This window comes from Aotus nancymaae, unplaced genomic scaffold (genome assembly GCF_030222135.1).
Source record: "Aotus nancymaae isolate 86718 unplaced genomic scaffold, 86718_ANA_hifiasm-v0.15.2.pri h1tg000067l, whole genome shotgun sequence".
NCBI classification, from domain to species: domain Eukaryota; kingdom Metazoa; phylum Chordata; class Mammalia; order Primates; family Aotidae; genus Aotus; species Aotus nancymaae.
The window spans coordinates 536040-557913 of NW_026988482.1; the positions used below are offsets into that span (position 1 = coordinate 536040).

Consider the following 21874-nt stretch of genomic DNA (forward strand, 5'->3'; position numbering starts at 1 on the left):
GGTGGAGCCAGTCCAGTGGAGCGAGGCCCCAAACAGAGGACACAGCAGCCACAGACATTTCCGGCTGCTGAGGCAGCACCGAAGGAATCCTTTAACACTGCAACCCTCCGTCCCGCTCACCAAGCAACGGGAGAGCAAAAGCCACTGTATGCCAAGGCTAAGCTTTACGAATCTTCTAAAAACATGTGAGAATTTGAGTCTACAAATCTCGCGGAAGATAACGGGGTTAAATAGTTACTGACTACCCTCTATGTTCTGACCACCATTCTAAGAAAAGGAGATAAAACAGTGAACAAAGGCAACGTCTCAACCCTCAAGAACTATTCTAGGGGATGTAAACAGAATATATACATACATACATATATCTCCACACACACAACCAAAGGAAAAAATACTATGAGTGACTGACAAGTGCTCTGCAAAAATCAGAACAGGATGATACGACAGATGATGCACAGGGAGGTGGGGTGGGCAGAGCAGGCTTCTCGGGGGAGACATGTGGGCTAAAGCTTAAACATGAGACGGCTCCCACCGGAAAATGTAGAGGAAGGGGAAACAGCTGGTCAAGAGGCCCACTGACCGTGTTAAGTCCGAGATCCCCTTCAGATGTCCAAAGACAGACCAACCTGGAGATTACAAACGAGGTCAGGTTAGAGATAGAATCTAAGGAGTTATCAGTATGTAGGTAGAATTTAAAACCATGGAACTAGGGCCAGGCACAGTGGCTCATCTCTATAACCCCAGCACTTTGGGAGGCTGAGGCAAGAGGACTGCTTAAGCCCAAGAGTTCAAGACCAACCTGGGTAAAATGACAAGACCTCGTCTCAAAACCAAAAAGAAAGTTAGCTTGGGATGGTGGTGCTCGCCTCTGGTCCCAGCTACCTGAGGGGCTGAGGTGGGAGGATCGGTTAAACCGAAAAGGTTGAGGTTGCAGTGAGCCAGCTGCTAGGTGACAGAGCAAGACCTTGCCTGAAAAACACAAAACAAATAAAACTACGGAACTAGGTAAGTTAGCAAGACAGCTCAGTGACTGAAAGCAAAGGACAAACCTCAAAGACACTACAATATAAAGTGTGGCAAAGAACCCAAAAAGGTAAGATTGAGAATGCCTGGCCCTGAAGTAAGATAAAAACGAGACAGGTGCAGTGTCACAGACGTCTAGAACAAAGTGGTTCAAAAGAAAAAGAGTCTAGTTAAATACGTGATGACCAGGAGCTTTACTTCCAGGGATTACCAAACAGAAACATACATAGGAGATATCCATAAGAATGCTCCTACAAGGACTGTTTGTAACAGCAAAAAAGGTGGAACTGATGTAAATGACCACCTACAGGACAATACCTAAACTGTAATTATTCATACGAAGAAACACGACATAGTCGCGGAAGTCGACACTCTAGGGCCATGCATGGAAATGTGAATGATTCTCATAACAAAATGCTGAATAAAAAGAGCAAATTGCAAAAAAGAATAATTTTTAATGTAGGGTCTAAAAATATAAAAAACAACTCTACATACTTACATAGGGGAACACATATGTAGCAAATGTATAAAAACAGTGTGTGATAACAATAAATCCCGGACAGTGGTTACATCTAGGGGCACCGAATAGGGATCCAATTGGGAAGGGATATGACGGGACTTCAGTGGAATTAATAATTTTTACTCTTTAAGCTGGATGGCAAATACAAGTGTTCATTATACTGTTGGTACTTTATATCTGAAGGATTTCATAATCATTCAACACAACAATAACCAAAAAAGGGAGTGCTTCATCAGGTCAAAAGCTACTGTGAATAAAGTCAGGATTTAGAAGTGATACTTGGATTTGCAAAGACAGAGGTCACAGCTGGCCTCGGTAACAATCACTTCAGTAGAACAGTGAGAGAGAAAAGGTCATGTGAAGTGGTTTAACTAGGAAAACACCCAGTACAGGCAACTAGGCAGAAGAGCTCTGCTATGACAGGGAGCGGAGAAATCCAGCATACAGCTAGACAGAGAAATGGGATCCATGGGAAATTCTTTGAAAGATGGGTTTTACAGGCTTGTCTGCATGACAACAGGAAGCAGTCACTAAGGGTGGAAGAACAGCCAATACAGGAGCTGAAGAGCATGGCTGCAGGAACGCAGGCCATGAAAATGCAGAAGACGTAGCCAGCACCAGTGGAGGGCTCAAGGTTAGGCAGTGTCAGGTATTTTATTGCCAAAGCAGCATCCCCAGTAGTATTCAAGCAGGTATTGCACCCACAACATAATAATGATGACGATGATAACGGCAACTAAGAAAAGTATGCACATTTACGGGGAAAACGGCAGGGAGGAGGCAGGACTAATTAGCAGCTCCCACTCAGATGGACAGAGCAGCGTATGGGGACTCACATGATGAACTTTTGCTCCAAGAACTACCGCAGGAACATACCGGAAAAGCCAAGTATCCACAGACCCTTTGAAGGAGGTGCATTGCCGCTGCAGGCTGGGACAGCTGAGGAACTGTGAGTCAGCCTGCTTCCTCAGCTGGGAGGCCTGTGGTCTGGGGCGAGTTCTCAGCCCTGCCCACTGGCTGCCTGGAAATGAGCTTGGTGCTGCAGAAGGGGCACAGTGAGAGGGAGACCAGTCTTTCAGGCTGTGGGCTGCATAGGAGCTGGGTGAGGCCTGTAATGGCCAGCTTTCCCCCAATTTGCTGGCGACCTGTGTGACACAGTGATGGCAGCCATAATCCCCCTGGGAACATAACTCCATTGTCCTGGGAACCACACCTCCATCCACCATAGCAGCTACAGCCAGCTCCCCTAACAAGAGACTGAGCTCAGACATGCCTAACCCTGCCCCCACCTGGTGGCCTTCTCTACCCACCTGGTAGCCCCAGACAAAGAACGGAACCTCTTGGGAGCTCCTGGGCCACACCCACCACGTGATCATCCCTATTCTACCACAGCTGATGCGCGCGTGAGAGCACCACCTCCTGGCTGGAGACCAACAAACACAAAACCAGCACACGAGTCCACTTCACTGCCCCGCCACCCCCACCAGAGCAGGTGCTGGTATCCACAGCTGACAGCATGAAGATGAATCATGTCTCAGGACTCCCTGCAGACACTCCCCAGTACCAGCCCAGAGGCTGGTAGCTCCACTAGCTGGCTAGATCCAGAAGAAAAGTAACAATAATTGCAGTTCAGCTCTCAGTAAGCCCCATCCCTAGGGGAAAGGGAAGAGCACCATATCAGAGCATCCTGTGGGACAAAAGAATCTGAAGAGCAGACTTTGCACCCCAGATCTTCCCTCTGACATAGTCTACCCAAATAAGGAAGAACCAGAAAAACAATTCTGGTAATATGACAAAACAAGGGTCTTTAACACCCCAAAAGATCACCCTAGTTCACCAGCAATGGATCCAAACCAAGGCAAAATCTCTGAATCGCCAGAGAAATAATTCAGAAGGTCAACTACTAAGCCAATCAAGGAGGCACCAGGCCAGGCATGGTAGCTTACGGCTGTAATCCCAGCACTTTGGGAGGCCAAGGAAGGCAGATCACTTGAGGTCAGGAGTTCAAGACCAGTCTGGCCAACGTGGTGAAACCCAATCTCTACTAAAAATACAAAAAAAAAAAAAAAAAAGCCAGATGTGGTGGTGCTCACCTATAGTCCCAGCTACTTGGGAGGCTGAAGCAGGAGAATCGCTTCAGCTTAGGAGACAGAGGTTGTACTGAGCAGAGATCATACCACTGCACTGCAACCTGGGTGACAGAGTGGGACCCCATCTCGAAAAAAAAAAAAAAATGCACCAGAGAAAGGTGAAGTCCAACTTAAAGAAATAAGAAAATAATACAAGCTACGAATGGAAAATGGCCAGTGAAATAGATAGCATAAATAAAAAACAATCACAACTTCTGGAAGTGAAGGACATACTGCACTGAAAAGTCTCAGCAATAGAACTAAACAAGTAGAAGAAAGAACTTCAGAGCTCAAAGACAAGGCTTTCGATTTAAACCAAACTGATAAAGACAAAGAAAAATGAATTTTTAAAAAATAAATAAAGTCTCCGAGAAGTTTGGGATTACAATAAACAACCAAACTGAAGAATAACTGATGTTACCAAGGAAGAAATCTAGAAGTTTGAAAAACATATTTGAGGGAATAATCGAGAAAAACTTTCCCAGCCTTGCTAGAGATCTAGACATCCAAACACAATGAAGCTCAAAGAACACCTGGGAAATTCATTGCAAAAAGATCATCGCCTAGGCACACAGTCAACAGGTCACCTAAAGTCAAGAGGAAAGAAAGAATCTTAAGAGCTGTGAGGCAAAAGCATCAGGTAACTCACAAAGGAAAACCTATTAGATTAGCAGCAGATTTCTCAGCAGAAACCCTACAAGCTAAAAGGGACTGGGGTCCTATATTTAGCCATCTTTAAACAAAACCGTTATCAGCCAAGAATTTTGTATCCAGCAAAACTAAGCTCATAAATGAAGGAAAGATACAGTCTTCGTCAGACAAAAGAAATCTGAGAGAATTTGCCACTACCAAGCCAGCACTACAAGAACTACTAAAAGGAATTCTAAGTCTTGAAACAAATCCTCAAAATACACCAAAATATGATCTTCTAAAAGCATAAACCTCACAGGACCTATAAAACAACAACACAGTAACCCAAGGTATTCAGGCAAAAAAACAGCACAATGAACAAAATAGTACTCAATATTAACATTGAATGTAAACGGCCTAAATTCTCCACTTAGAAGATTCCAAATGGCAGAACAGGTAAGAATGTACCAACTAATTATCTGCTGTCTTCAAGAGACTCACATGATACATAAGGACTCACCTAAACTTAAGGTAAAGGAGTGAAAAAAGATATTCTGTGCAAATGGACAACAAAAGCGAGCAGGAGGAGGTATTCTTATTTGAGACAAAACAAACTTTAAAGCAACCACAGTTAAAAAAGGACATAGAGGGACATTATACAATAATAAAAGGACTAGTCCAAAATAAAAATATCACGATCCTAAATTACAAATATATAAAAATCCACCTAACACTGGAGCTCCCAAGTTTAGAAAACAGTTACTACTAAAGCTAACAAATGAGACAGACAGTAATACCGTAATTGTGGGGGACTTCAGTACTCCACTGACAGCACCAGACAGGTCTTTAGAAAGTCAACAAAGAAACAATGGACTTAAACTATACCCTAGAACAAATGGACTTCACAGATACTTACAGAACACCCTACTCAACAACTGCAGAATATACAATGTATTCATCAGCACATGGAACATCCTCCCAGACAGACCATATGACAGCCACAAAACAAATCTCAACAAATTTAAGAAAATCAAACTTACGGCAAGTACTTTCTCAGACTACAGTGGAATAAAATTGGAAATCAACTCCAAAAGAAACCCTCAAAACCATGCAAATACATGGGAATTAAATAACCTGCTCCTGAATGATTGTTGGGTCAACAATGAAATAAAGATGGAAATTTAAAAATTATTTGAAATGAATGGTAATAGTGACACAACCTACAAAAACCTCTGGGATACAGGCAAGGCAGTGCTAAGAGGAAACTTCATAGCATTAACTACCTACATCAAAAAGTCTGAAAGAGCACAAATAGACAATCTAAGGTCACACCTCACAGAACCAGAGAAACAAGAACAATCCAAACCCAAACCCAGCAGAAGAAAAGATATAATCAAGATCGGAACAGAACTAAATGAAATTGAAACCAAAAAAAAAAAAAAAAAAAAAATACAAAAGATAAGTGAAACAAAAAGTCGGTTTTTTGACAAGATAAATAAAACTGACAGACCATTATCGAGGTTAGCCAAAAAAAGAAGAGAGAAAATCCAAATAAGCTCAAATAGAAATGAAATGGAAGATATTACAACCGATACCACAGAAATACAAAAAATCATTCAAGGCTACTATGAACACCTTTATGTGCATAAACTAGAAAACCTAGGGGAGAGGGACAGAAATACATAAACTTCCTAGACCAAACCAAGAAGACATAGAAACTGGACAGATCAGTAACAAGCAGTGACATTGAAATGGTAATTAAAAAGTTACCAACAACAACAAAAAAGTCCAAGGCCAGACAGATTCACAGCTGAATTCTATCAGACATTCATAGAAGAACTGGTACCAATCCTACTGACACTACTCTCCAAAAGACAGAGAAAGAGGGAATCCTCCCTAAATCATTCTATGAAGCTGATATCACCCTAATACCAAACCCAGGAAAGGACATAAGAAAAAAAGAAAACTACAGACCAATATCCCTGACGAACATAGATGCAAAACTCCTCAACAAAATACTAGCTAACCAAATCCAACAGCATATCAAAAAGATAATCCACCATGATCAAGTGGGTTTCACACCAGGAATGCAGGGATGGTTTAACATCCTCAAGTCAATAAATGTGACACACCACATAAACAGAATTAAAAACAAAAATCATATGATCACCTCAATAGACGCAGAAAAAGCATCTGACAAAATCCAGCATCCCTTTATGGTTAAAACCCTCAGCAAAATCAGCATAGAAGGAACACACCTTAAGGTAATAAAAGTCATCTATGAAAAACCCACAGCTAACATTATACCGAATGGGGAAAAGTTGAAAGCATTCCCCCTGAGAAGTACTGGAACAAGACAAGGATGCCCACTTTCACCACATCTCTTCAACACAGTACTGGAAGAGCAATCAGACAAGAGAAAGAAAGGGCATCCAAATCAGTAAAGAAGTCAAACTGTCACCGTCTGCTGATGACATGATTGTATATATAGAAAACCCTGAAGACTCATCCGAAAAGCTCCTAGTACTGGCAAATGAATTCAGCAAAGTTTTAGGATACAAAATTAATACACACAAATCAGTAGCTCTGCTATACACTAACAGTGACCAAGTGGAGAATCAAATCAAAAACTCAACCCCTTTTACAACAGGTGCAAAATAAAATAAAATATTTTGGAATATACTTCAGAAGATGAAAGACCTCTACAAGAAAAAGTACAAAACACTGCTGAAACAAATCACAGGTGATACAAATGGAAACACAGCCCATGCTCATGATGGGTGGAATCAATGTTGTGAAAATGACCATGTTGCCAAAAGCAATCTACAAATTCAATGCCATTCCCATCATACCATCATCAAATTCAATGCAATTTCCATCAAAATACCGTCGTCATTCTTACCAGAACTAGAAAAAAGCATTCTAAAATTCACATGAAACCAAAAAAAAGAAAGAAAGCCCTCATAGCCAAAGCAAGACTAAGCAAAAAGAACAAATCTGGAGGCCTTACATTACCTGACTTGAAACTATAAGGCTATAGTAACCAAAACAGCATGGTACTGGTATAAAAACAGACATTTAGACCAATAAAACAGAATAGAGGGCTGGGCGCGGTGGCTCACGCCTGTAATCCCAGCACTTTGGGAGGCCGAGGCGGGTGGATCACGAGGTCAAGAGATCGAGACCATCCCGGTCAACATGGTGAAACCCCGTCTCTACTAAAAATTACGAAAAATTAGCCGAACATGGTGGCGCGTGCCTGTAATCCCAGCTACTCAGGAGGCTGAGGCAGGAGAATTGCCTGCACCCAGGAGGCAGAGGTTGCGGTGAGCCGAGATTGCGCCATTGCAGTCTAGCCTGGGTAACTAGAGCAAAACTCCATCTCAAAAAAAAAAAAAAAAAAAACATAATAGAGAACTCAGAAATAAAGCCAAATACTTATGGTCAACTGATCTTCAACAAAGCAAACAAAAACATAAAGTGAGGAAAGAACATTCAACAAACGGTGCTGGGATAATGCAAGCCACATGGACAATCATGAAACTTGATGCTCATCTCTCACCTTATACAAAAATCAACTCAGATGCATCAAAAACTAAATCTACAACCTGAAACAATAAAAATTCTAGAAGATAACATTGGAAAAATTATTCTAGACATTGATTTAAGCAAAGAACTTCATAACCAAGAACCCAAAAGCAATCGAAACAAAAACAAAGATAAATAGATGGGACTTAATAAACTAAAAAGCTTCTGTACAGCAAAAGAAATAATCAACAGAGTAAACAGACAACCCACAGAGTGGGAGAAAATCTTCATAATCTATACATCCAACAAAGGACTAATATCCAGAATCTACAAGGAACTCAAATCAGCAAGAAAAAACGAATAAGTGGCCTAAGGACATGAACAGACAATTCTCAAAAGAAGATGAACAAATGGCCAACAAACATATGAAAAAAATGCTCAACATCACTAATTATCAGGGAGATGTAAGTGAAAGCCACAATGTGATACCACCTTACTCCTGCAAGAATGGCCATAATCAAAAAACAAGGACGCCCTCTCTCACCACTCCTATTCAGTATACTGTTGGAAGTTCTAGCCAGAGCAATCGGGCAAGAAAAATAAATAAAGGGTATTCAATTAGGAAAGGAGGAAGTCAAATTGTCTCTATTTGCAGATGACATGATTGTATATCTAGAAGACCCCCTCATCTCAGCCCAAAATCTCCTGCAACTGATAAGCAGCTTCAGCAAAGTCTCAGGATACAGAATAAATGTGCAAAAATCACAAGCATTCCTGTACACCAATAACAGACTTAAAGGTAACCAAATCAAGAATGAACTGCCATTCACAATCGCTACAAAGAGAATAAAACACCTAGGAACACAACAAAGGATGTAAAGGACCTCTTACAGGAGAACTACAAACCACTGCTCAAGGAAATAAGAGAGGACACAAACAGATGGAGAAACATTCCATGATCATGGTTAGGAAGAATCAATATTATGAAAATGGCCATACTGCCCAAAGGAATTTATAGATTCAATGTTATCCCCATCAAGCTACTTAGGATCCTCTTCAAAGAACTGGAAAAAACCACCTTAAACTTCATATGGACCAAAAAAGAGCTCATACAGGCAAGACAATCCTAAGCAAAAAAAACAAAGCTGGATGCATCACACTACCTGACTTCAAACTATACGAGGCTAAAGCAATCGAAACAGCATAGTGCTGGTATCAAAACAGAGATACGGGGCAATGGAACAGAACAGAGGCCTCGGAGGCAACGCCACACATCTACAACCATCTGATCTTTGACAAACCTCACGAAAACAAGGAATGGGGAAAATATTCCGTGTTTAATAAATGGTGTTGGGATAACAGGCTAGCCATGTGCAGAAAACACAAACTGGACCCCTTCCTGACAACTTACACAAAAATTAACTCCAGATGGATTAAAGACTTAAACAAACACCCGACACCATAAAAACCCTAGAAGAAAACCTAGGCAAAACCATTCAGGACACAAGCATAGGCAAGGACTTCATGACTAAAACACCAAGAGCATTGACAACAAAAGCCAAAATAGACAAATGGGACCTCATTAAACTCCAGGGCTTCTGTACAGCAAAAGAAACAATCATTAGAGTGAAATGGCAACCAACAGAATTGCAATCTATCCATCTGACAAAGAGCTAATAGCCAGAATCTACAAAGAACTAAAACAATTTACAAGAAAAAAACAAACCCATTCACAAGTGGGCAAGGGACATGAACAGACACTTTTCAAAAGAAGACACATGAGGCCAACAAACATATGAAAAAATGCTCATCATCACTGGTCAGTAGAGAAATGCAAATCAAAACCACATTGAGATACCATCTCACGCCAGTTAGAATGGCGATCATTAAAAAATCTGGAGACAACAGATGCTGGAGAGGATGTGGAGAAATAGAAACACTTTTACACTGTTGGTGAGAGTGTAAATTAGTTCAGCCATTGTGGAAGACAGTGTGGCGATTCCTCAAGGACCTAGAAATAGAAATTCCATTTGACCCAGCAATCCCATTACTGGGTATATATATCCAAAGCATTATAAATCATTCCATTACAAAGACACATACACACATATGTTCACTGCAGCACTGTTTACAATAGCAAAGACCTGGAACCAACCCAAATGCCCATCAATGATAGACTGGATAAAGAAAATGTGGCATATATACACCATGGAATACTTCGCAGCCATAAAAAACGATGTGTTCATGTCCTTTGTAGGGACATAGATGAATCTGGAAACCATCATTCTCAGCAAACTGACACAAGAACAGAAAATCAAACACTGCATGTTCTCACTCATAGGCAGGTGTTGAACAATGAGAACACATGGACACAGGGAGGGGAGCATCACACATTGGGGTCTGTTGGGGGGAACTAGGGGAGGGACAGCGGCGAGTAGGGAGGTTGGGTAGGGATAACATGGGGAGAAACGCCAGATACAGGTGACGGGGGGATGGAGGCAGCAAACCACATTGTCATATATGTACCTATGCAACAATCCTGCATGATCTGCACATGTACCCCAGAACCTAAAGTGCAATAAAATATACATATATATAAAATAATAATAAATATTTATTAAAACTGCAAAAAAAAAACAGGAATAAAGTCATTTTAAAAGGCATAACTATTAGAGTAATAAGAATAGGCCATAAGGGGTCAGGAGCAGTGGCTCAGGCCTGTAATCCCAGCAATTTGGGGTGCTAAGGTGGGAAGACTGCTTGAGACCAGGAATTCAAGACCAGCCTGGAAAACAGAGGGAGTCCCCATCTCTACAAATAATAAAAAAAATTAGTCACGCATGGTGGCATATGCCTGTAGTCCCAGCTATTCAGGAGGCTGAGGTGGGAGGATGGCTTGACTCCCCAGAACTCAAGGCTGTAGTGAGCTGTAATCACGCCACTGCACTCCAGCCTGGGTGACAGAGCATGACCCTATCTCAAAAAGAAAAAAAGGAATGGACTACAAGGGATGGGTGTGACACTTAGTTTAGTATATATTTTAGTATAGTTTTGACTTTTAAAACTACTGTAGTAAATTCACAGACTTAGAAAAAGATTCTGAATCAGCAAGTATGGGGGAGGACCCAAAATGAAATATAAACAGAAACAAACATATCTAACTATATTAAAAACATGAATAACATAACCACATGGAAAGAGGAGGGGAGAAAAATACTACTTACATATTCACATAGTCTCAAAGTATCTTCCCACATGATACTTATTAAACACAAAAAGAAAAATAGTAACTTTACAAAGGAGAATTCTTTGTAGGTCCAACCTTTGCAACCTAAGAACTTTGAAAAACAGTATTTTGACTATATATCATAATATTAAAGACAAAAGAACAATATGTAAATATTATCCTCTGGTTAGTAGGGTTTACTTCCTCACAGGGGTACAAATTATCAATTCCCAAACTATTCTATGTGTATTGAGTGTATGGGAGTACACACGTCTATGTGTGTGCACACATGTATGTATGTGCTCGCATGTGTATTTTGTGAAGAACGAAAGCCCAGATTTCTCACTGTCTAAGAAAGGAGTTAAACAGAGAACAGATGGAATGCTAGAAAGAACACTGTGTTGGCCGGGCGCGGTGGCTCACGCCTGTAATCCCAGCACTTTGGGAGGCCGAGGCCGGTGGATCACGAGGTCAAGAGATCGAGACCATCCTGGTAAACAAGGTGAAACCCCGTCTCTACTAAAAATACAAAAAATTAGCTGGGCATGGCGGTGCATGCCTGTAGTCCCAGCTACTCAGCAGGCTGAGGCAGGAGAATTGCCTGAACTCAAGAGGCGGAGGTTGCGGTGAGCCGAGATTGTGCCATTGCACTCCAGCCTGGGTAACAAGAGCGAGACTCTGTCTCAAAAAAAAAAAAAAAGAAAGAAAGAACACTGTGTTGCACTGACATTGGAGGTTATCAGTCTGAACTCAGTTTTAATACATGTACACATAGATAGATACAGATATGTGTATGCATACAAATATTTGCTAGCTCTGTCTACTGAGAGGGTCTAAACACAATGGCATTCCAGCACCAAAGAGAACACCTACAACCTAGATTTTGGTTTCTAAATGCCATTCTCCAATTAAAAAAAAAAAAAAAAAGGGCACACTTTTCTAAAAATGGCTGGTATGTGGAAAGTACAAGAAAATCCTTATTATGCATTGTCATAAAGTAAGGAAGTATGTGAAAAAATATGGAAATGTTCAAGAGACATATGCATCAACTTGAAGGAACTCATACTGGTCAAATTTGGTGGCTCACACCTGTCATCCCAGCACTTTGGGAGGCCAAGGCAGGTGGATCATTTGAGCCCAGGAGCTGGAGATCACCCTGGCCAACATGGTAAAACCCTGTCTCTACTAAAAATACAAAAATTAGCCGGATGTGATGAACACACCTGTAATCTCAGCTACTCCAAAGGCTGAGGCAGGAGAATCCCTTGAACCCAGGAAGTGGAGGTTGCAGTGAGCCAAGATTGTGCCACTGCACTCCAGCCTGGGTGACAGAGCAAGACTCCTTCTCAAAAAAATAAAAATAAAAAGTAAATAAATTTTGAGGGGAACATCACACACTGGGGTCTGTCAGAGGATGTGGGGCTAGGGGAGGGATAGCATTAGCAGAAATACCTAAAGTAAGATGACAGAGTGATGGATGCAGCAAACCACTATGGCACACGTATAACTATGTAACAAACCTCCACGTTCTGCACATGTACCCCAGAACTTGAAGTATAATCAGTAAATAAAAACACAGAAAAAAAACAAATTTGGAACACTAAATATCAAAATAGACTGTGCACAGTGGCTCACAGCTATAATCCTTGCACTTCGAAAGGCTGAGGCAGACAAATCACCTGAGATCAGGAGTTCAAGACCAGCCTGGCCAACATGGTGAAACCCTGTCTCTACTAAAAATACAAAAATTAGCCAGACATGGTGGCAGGCACCTGTAATCCCAGCTACTCAGGAGGCTGAAGCAGGAGAATTGCTTGAACCTGGGAAGCGCAGGTTGCAGTAAGCAGAGATGGTGCCACGGCACTCCAGCCTGGGTGACAGAGCAAGACTCTGTCTCAAATAAATAAATCAAAATAAATAATGATAGTAAAAGATCATATGCCTAGAGTAAATTAGAATCCATGAATCCACAGTAATATAAATAACTGAATAAATACATTAATGCAAAAATGGGAAAGTTCTTTCTTAAAGCAAAATTCCAAGTAATTAGAAGGAATGATTAAAACAGAAAAGTCACCATTTGGCAAATGTCACAATAATAAATTTTTGCAGACATCTCCCCACACAAGATTTGCTGAACACAAAGAGTAACTCTGCAAAGGAGAACTACGACAGGCACCGGCTGGAACAAGTGATCGGCACTAACAGCACCAGTAACACAGGATATTCACATCACGCCCTTCACGGTACGATGCTCCTGGAAGAACACAGTATCATTTCTGTGGTATTCTTGCTAAAAAAACACATAACCTGAATTTAACCAAACATCAAACAAGACCAAATTTGGGACATTCTACAAACCACCTTCAAAAATGGCAAGATGATAAAAAGCAAAGAAAAACCAAGGACCTGTCCAAATTAAAGGAGACATGAAAACTACCTGCGAAAGTTCATCCTGGAATAAATACTACAATCAGGGAAAGGCCATGAGCAGACAATTAATGAAATGTAAATAGCATGTACATTAAATAATATCATTTGAATCAGTGTTAAATTCCTGCTTTTGACAACTGTACTGTAGTTACGTAAAATGTCAATGTTTGGGGAGTCCGAATGAGGTGCATACAGGAATTCTTTGTACTATGTTTGGCACTGTTTTCTGAGTCTAAAATAATTCAAACTAAAAAGCAGATGAAATAAAAATAAAACTCGCCCAACACCATAAATGCCCAATGGAGAGCTGGGACAATCTGGTTCCACTGCACCTCGGGACTGCTCAGTACTATCAAGGACTATCTCAGGTGCCAGGAACTATTCTAAATGCCCTACACACACTAACATGCAGGCATCACTAGCATCATCCTCCTCATCAGCACCTCCTTCTTCGTGAGGCAGAGAAGGGTTAGGAAATGTTTCCGACATCATACATCTAGTGAGTAGTAAGACCACAAGACTGAATACTAGTCTGATCCCAAAGTCCATGATTTCAGGTTCTTAACTAATATCCTATAAAACAGATGCTATGAAATGAGAACAATAAGAAATTCAGAGGTCTTATTTATTTAAATCAGTGTTAATTTCCTGATTTTGACAATTGTACTATAAGTATGTAAAATGTTAATGTTTCAATGTAACATTTAAATTTAAAAATTAAAAATATGACTGTCAAATTAAAACATTTAATATAAGATTAGAAGTCAAGAACACGTTTCAAATTAAAATAAAAAAATTGAAGAATGATAAAAGCAGAGACAAATAATAAAATATAAAGAATCAATTCATCAATTATACTTCAATAAAACTGGAAAAATAAAAGAGAATCAATCCAGCAGATCTATGAGAATGGCTAACAGGATTCCCAGAAGGAGAGACAAAAAATGTAGCGAACAGTAACTAAGAAAGACTATTTCTTCTTTGGGAGGCCGAGGCAGGTGGATCACCTGTGGTCAGGAGTTCAAGATCAGCCTGGCCAACATGGTGAAACCCCGTCTCTACTAAAAATACAAAGAAATTAGCTGGGCGTGGTGGCAGGCGCCTGTAAACCCAGCTACTAGAGGCTGAGGCAGGAGAATTGCTTGAACCCACGAAGCAGAGGTTGCAGTGAGCTGAGACCACGCCGCTGCCCTCTAGCCTGGGCAACAGAATGAGACTGTCTCAAAAATGAAAACGAAAGAAGAATGGTTATTAAATTCTTCAGTACAAGAGAAACAGAAGTACACAAACTGAAAGTTTCTACTATGAACAATGAAAAAGTATCCAGGGGAAAACGAGGCACAGTCCTCATTGTCAGAGCTCAGACTACAAGGATAAAAAGGAGAGCCTAAAAGCTTACAGGGGAAAAAAAAAAGACACAAAATTAAAACAGGTCACTAACAAAAGAGTAAGAATCAGATTTCTCTTCAGCAACATGAGATGATAAAAACAGAAACTAGAGGACAGCTATTAACATTCCAAAGAAAAATAATTTTCAACTTAGAACTGAACTGTCAAATATGAAGGCAGAATGCAAACATTTTTTTCAAAAAACACAAGAGCTCAAAAAATTTATTTTCCATTAATCCCTCATTTTATTTCAAGGAACATAATGTATTATACATTTATATTCATTCTTTCTTCCTTAAAGTAACATGGCAATATATTCCAACAAAAGATTTAAAAAAGAAAACAGGTATATTTAGAAAATAGTGGTCCAACCAAAAGAGCGGTAACTCCAACGTTGACAAAGCTGTGCAGCAAAACCCAACAGACAGCAGCTGAAAATGGAGTAAGGAGACAGAGGGATCTAGGGTAGGAGGAAAATTCTATGCGATAAATAGTGAGATGGAGATTTGGGGGTGGAGGGAAGAATGATGACATGAAAAACATAATGCAAGGAAAAGCAGGGAGACGAAAAGCAACTAAAAACTCCAGGAAACACAAAAACCTACACAATGAAGCAATGATTCAAATATGAAAGAACTAATCCAAACTACAACAACTACTCAGAATCAGAATCAGAAAACAGTCGGTTTCATGAAGATAAATGAAATGGGTTCTAAGCAGTATAAAGAAAGATTGAGAAGCTTTTTTGAAAGGCTTAAGATTCTTCTGTCTAATTTTTTTTTAAGCACCAGAAACTCAAGGAAAAACAAGAAGTTATTTCAAACCTATAATCCACATGTGAAGCAAACTAAAACAGACACAACTTGGAGCAACTGGTGGCACTGAGGAAAGGGCTACCTATCCGAACGTCTCTCGTGAGTAGCGTGGGATCATGACACTGGAAATACAGGGAAGGAAAGAGCTCTGCAGCGAACAACACTTCCCTACTCACAATAATGCAAAAGCTGAATGTTATTTTTCAACAATTGGAATCAACCTGCAAATAGAGCATGGAAAACTTAATTTGATGATAGAATGGATGAAAATTGTGATCAACCTTGACAGTGTCAAAGTAAAACTATAGCCAGTTCAAGTTGGGAGTCAGAAAGGAGAAGAGAATGGAGACTAGTTAGCAACGGGTGGGGAAGAAGAACAGGTAATTACTACTTGTCACTGTAAACGCTGTAGCTCCTCAGGCATTGTTTTAAGTAAAAGTATTTTTTAATTTTTTAAAGAGAAAGTTGGTACCGCTGGCTAATGCTACAAAGGGGTCAAGTGAGAAGGAGTTAGGTTTGGCCTGAAAATCATGGTGACACTGGAAAGGACCATTTCAGTGGACTATCGGAATGGGATTCAGAGTACAGTGGGCTGGGGAATGAATGGGAAATGAAGACATAAAGAGAACAATTACACCCAGCAGAATGCCAAGGAAAGGAAGGAGGAGAAAGCTTGCTAACAGGAGGAATGAAAAGCAAAGGGAAGCTTGCTGTTGCTATTTTTATTTATAAAGAAGAAACTGGAGCATATTTTTTACGTGAATGAGGTGAAAAGGTGATGAAACCCAGAAGACAGGATGGAGTCAAACTTGGACAAAAGAAAGGATATCTACCATTTCGAAATAAGAAATGAGGTGGGGTAGACTAGAGGAGAAGGCAGAAAACTGGCAGGATCACAGAGCTTCTGTCCTCTAAAATGATCAAAGCAAGAGCTAGAAGAGCCTACAGAGTTGATGATTCCAGAGAGCACAACAAGAAAACCGACGAAGATTGGTTCTTGGGTAAATGCACTACGCTGACAAGACTAGTAGTATGATGGAAAGCACATTTATATTTGAAAATCGTGTTATTTTGCCTCATCTGTTGGTTGAATTACTCTTCATGAAAATCTTTTAAAGTAACCTGGCATCTGGATCTAAGAGCATCTCTGAAGAATGATCATGGAAAACAAAGTGTTGCTTCTTTACACAAGGTCCTACAGCAAGTGAGTATCAAGGTAGTAACAACAGTGACAGCTGTGTATCATCTCATTTTAAGTCCTTCTAAAGCTACAAGATGAAAGGAACTTCTGCTCATTTGAGACCCAAACACTTTTTTTTTTTTTTTTGAGATGGAGTCTCGCTCTGTCACCAGTCTGGAGTGTAGTGACACTATCTAGGTTCACTGCAACCTCTGCCTCCTTGGTTCAAGGGATTCTCGTGCCTCAGCCTCCCGAGTAGCTGGGATTACAGGCACACGCCACCATGCCCCACTAATTTTTGGATTTTTTGTAGAGATGGAGTTTCACCACGTTGGCCAGGATGGTCTCGATCTCCTGACCTTGTAATCCGCCTGCCTCAGCCTTTGGGATTACAGGCATGAGCCAGCACGCCCAGCCAACATTTCTAAACAACAGCAACCTACTTCAATCAACCAGCATTTATTAATATAACATATGCAATTCTCACAATCCTACACAGGAAGTACAATGACTCGTACTTTACAGATAATAAAGAGAGATTCAGCGTCTTGCCTAAAGTAACTGAGTCAAGATTCTAGCCCAAAGCTGTTAGATTCCAAAGTATATATGCCATGTGCAAAGCACACGCATTAAAACCAAATCTGAAGTGTGTTTTGGCCACTCTCAGTCCACTGCAAGTCCATTTGGAAACAAAAATCAGATGGGAGAATTTTGAATACATGAAAATTAGCTGAGATTTAATTCACTGATTCAAACCTGGGTGAGCAACGTTAAATGTACGTGCCAAAATCAGTGCTTTAAATTTTGGGAAAAATCTAATAGCATTCTCTTCGTTATGATTACGAATTAAGACCAGTACACCCAGCATCATAATTCTAAACCTACTTTTTCACCTGTGTTCTTTCGCTAATCAATCTAATTAACATGGTAGGTTGTTATTTTGGCTACTAAATATTACAAATAGAAAGCCATGTTTATGACAAATTTTATAACTATACTTTGAGTAAGTAGATCAAATGTATACGCAAATTAGCAAATAAATTGGTGACTTTATACTGTGGATGCCTTAGCAAAATTCACCCATGCCTTTTGCTTTTTTTTTATTTCCGTTAGTAACCTTCCATGTTACAGCAATTTCTCCTCTGGGCATTTATGCTGAGGAAACAGCAGTATGTTACTCTGTGACAGTCCTGCCCTAAGTAACCTGAAGCCGCAGATAGACTTTAATAAAATGAGAGCATGTTTCTCCTCCAAAGATTGGATTTTAAATTAAGTTATACTCAAAGCCCTAATTTTAAGACTATAAAATTCAATGACTTCATTAAAAATAAAACAACAGCTGATGATGTTTTGAAGCCAACTGACCAGTTTTTAAAAGTCCTGGGAATAAAACTACATCTGTGATGGCTACAGATAGACATGGGTCACTGCTAAGGTAGCCCCAGCTTCGGAACACTGGGATGTCAGGAAAAAACGCTAGTGAGCTTGAAGGGAAGGATTTATTGGGCAGTTTCCACTGTGTGTCCTGGATTACTGGAACATGAGACAGTCCAGCTCTACTGTAACCACCGTTGTTTACAATTCCCGAGGCAATCTGAAACTCCACGATTTCAACAATGGCATCACCTGACTACGAAGTTTTGAGTAATGTAATCACAGTGATTTATCACTTCACACAAATGCGTTTCTAGCTCATAAACAGGCTACCCGTGACCCATTTTATCTCACACATAACTGAAATAATGAATGTACAGCTTAGTAATGCTCTGCATTAAAAATTAGAAAGCAAGTTTTTAGCCTTGAAATAAAATGTTACATCCATCATCTCATTTAATCCTAAAGCCCTTTATTAGTCTGCAATCATCGGCATTCTACTTATTCCTGTACTCGGTAAGCCTCGCTCATTGGTCTTACCCTTCTCTGTGTGTGTGTTTTGTTGTTGTTTTTGCCTTTGAGACAAGGTCTTGCTCTGTTGCCCAGTCTGCACTGCAGTGACATGATCATGATCATAGCTCACTGCCTCCATCTCCCAGGCTCAAGTGTTCCTCCTGTCTCAGCCTCATGAGTAGCTGGGACCACAAGTGTCTGCCACTATGCCCAGCTAATTTCCTTGTATTTTTGTAGAGACAGGGGTCTTGTTATGTTGCCCAGGCTGGTCTTGAACTCCTGAATGCAAGCAATCTTCCCGCCTCAGGCTCCCAAACTGCTGGGATTACAGGTGTGAGCCACCACACCTGGCCTGGTGTTAACCTTGTCTTCACAAGTCTTTCTTTTATTCCTGCTTATTCACATACACCCTCTGATGCATCTTTTCAGCTAACATTTCTATGCTTTCCTTCTGTGGCGGCTCACCCACTCCTAGGTTATGTTCACGCTCTGTTTATTATTCTGACCCACACTTTGGACTATACATTCTTATCTTGACCATTTCTATTTTATCGAAATCCAAATTTCACTTCTAAGATTAGATTTCTTCTACATTACCCTAATGTAATTGCTCTGTATTTACACATGAACTGCTTTGCCTTAGTTCTCTGTTAAAACCTTCTCTCTTTAAGAGTTACCAATAACATTGGTCTCATGCAAATTTTTGCTTCTAAGGTCTTAGCAATAGATTTTATTATACCCGAACTTTTCATTTTCTATAAGGTTCTACTTTTGGATTACTCACTTGACTCTTTTCTTTCCCATCTTTACCCTGGTTTTTAGCTGCTCAAATTTTCCCGTTAACTCCTGTTCTTCTTCAACCTATCCACTTAAAAATTCTGATTTTGGCCTGGTGCAGTGGCTCACACCTGTAATCCCAGAACTTTGGGAGGCCGAGGCAGGTGGATCACAAAGTCACGAGATCGAGACCATCCTGGCCAACATGGTGAAACCCTGTCTCTACTAAAAATACAAAAAATTAGCCAGGCGTTGTGGCACGCATCGTAGTCCCAGCTACTCAGGAGACTGAGGCAGGAGAATCACTTGAACCCAGGAGGCGGGAGGTTGTAGTAAGCTGAGATCGCACCACTGCATGCCAGCCTGGCAACAGAATGAGACTCTGATCCAAAAAAATAAATTCTGATTTTTGAGAAATTTACCTAATTTTATTTCCCTTTTATTTTCTAATTTATTTATTCACTGTACCATTGAGGAAACTGAAATTAAGCAGAATTACTAATCTTGTCAACTAAAAAGTTTAGAACAAACATACACAAAAATGTAAAATAAAAGAACAAAACAGGCTGGGCGCAGTGACTCACACCTGTAATCCCAGCACTTTGAAAGGGTGAAGTGGGCGGATCACCTGAGGTCAAGAGTTCGAGACCAGCCTGGCCAACATGGTGAAACCCTGTCTCTACTAAAAATACAAAATTAGCCAGGCATGGTGGCGCATACCTATAATCCCATCTACTCAGGAGGCTGAGGCAGGAGAATCGCTTGAACCAGGGAGACAGAGGTTGCAGTGAGCCGAGATCATAGCATTGCAATCCAACCTGGGCAACAAGAGCGAAATTCCGTCCCAAAAAAAGAAAAAAACAAATAAATATTCATTCTGCTAATCTAGTTTTAGCCTTATAATCCGATGACCTTGCGTCAAACTGATTTTTCTCTATGTATCATCAGTAGCACCCTTCAAAGTCTATGAAATCAAAAAGTTACATTAGGAGAGAAAAGAAATAAGGCATATGTATAACCCATGCACGTGTTAAAATTACACACTGCCCAAGAGTTTTCCCTCATAAAAGTAAACAACTCTTCTAAAAGAGAATTACAGGCTGGGCATGGTAGCTCATGCCTATAACCCTAGCACTTTGGAAGACTTAATCTTGCCAAGATGGCGAACCTGCATCTCTACCAAAAAATACAAAACTTAGCTGAGCGTGCTGGTGAGCGCCTGTAATCCCAGCTACTCAGGAGGCTGAGGCATGACAACAGCCTGATCCCAGGAGGCGGAGAGGCTGCAGTGAGCCAAGATCACACCACTGCTCTCTAGCCTGGGCAACACAGGGAGACTCGGTCTCAGAAAAATAAATAAATAAAGGCAATTTCACATGTGTATAGCATACAAGTGGGTGTGCTCCCAAGCTAAAGATTTGTTAGGGCTTTATACAAGCTAATAATTAAAACTTTAGAACCCTGGCTTCTTTTTTCAAAGTGAGTCTTAGGGTCTAGTACTGAACATTCCACAGGAATAAATGAAGGGGCCTTTAGGAACCAATGACGACACATGTCAAGATCTGCGAGAGATAATTAACTCAGCTTTCTACACCTGCGGATAAAACACACCCAAATAATGGGAACTTAAGGAAAGCAACACATTATGTCTTCCCCTAAATACCAGAAAACAACAACTGACCATCAGAATACTTCTGACAGACAACAGCAACACGATCATCAGTCTTTGGGATCGAAACAGAACAGAAAAGACTTAACACCCACAGTAAACAAAAACTTTAGGCTGGAGAAAGTTACAGTGGCACAACAGAAGAAATACCTGTGTAATAGCCTCCTACCACACTCTTATTACTAGAGATTAACACCCACAGTAAACAAAGACTTTAGGCTGGAGAAAGTTACAGTGGCACAACAGAAGAAATACCTGTGTAATAATCTCCTACCACACTCCTATTACTAGAGATTTTCATGCAGATAATAAATATCAGATCAATGATGACCTAGGAAGACGCCACTCAGTGGGTTTTGTCCTTGATTATTTCCCAGGTCTCTTTTCTCTGAAAAAGGAAATTATGTAACTTTATACAGACAAATATCTAGAATAAAAAGAAATACTGTACCCTCTCTTTCTAACCAAAGTTTAATTTTCCATTTGTTCTTTGGTAATATTACCCTTTAAAATGGTCCTTTCCACGAGCTATTCAACATGGACGTGAAAGCTTTAAATCTTAAAAAACTGTATTACTTCCCACTGACGGACTAAATCAGAGTATGCTTATTACGAATGAAGGATAGGGCTCAATACTCCAAAGTCATTTTATCCTCACTACAAAAAGA

At 40.3% G+C, this 21874-nt stretch overlaps 1 protein-coding gene across 21 annotated transcripts in view; it reads right to left on the reverse strand.

Moving 5' to 3' along the window:
- ZMAT3 (zinc finger matrin-type 3) overlaps positions 1-21874 on the reverse strand; it is a 122204-nt gene that overhangs the window by 18419 nt on the left and 81911 nt on the right. The window lies entirely within an intron of this gene.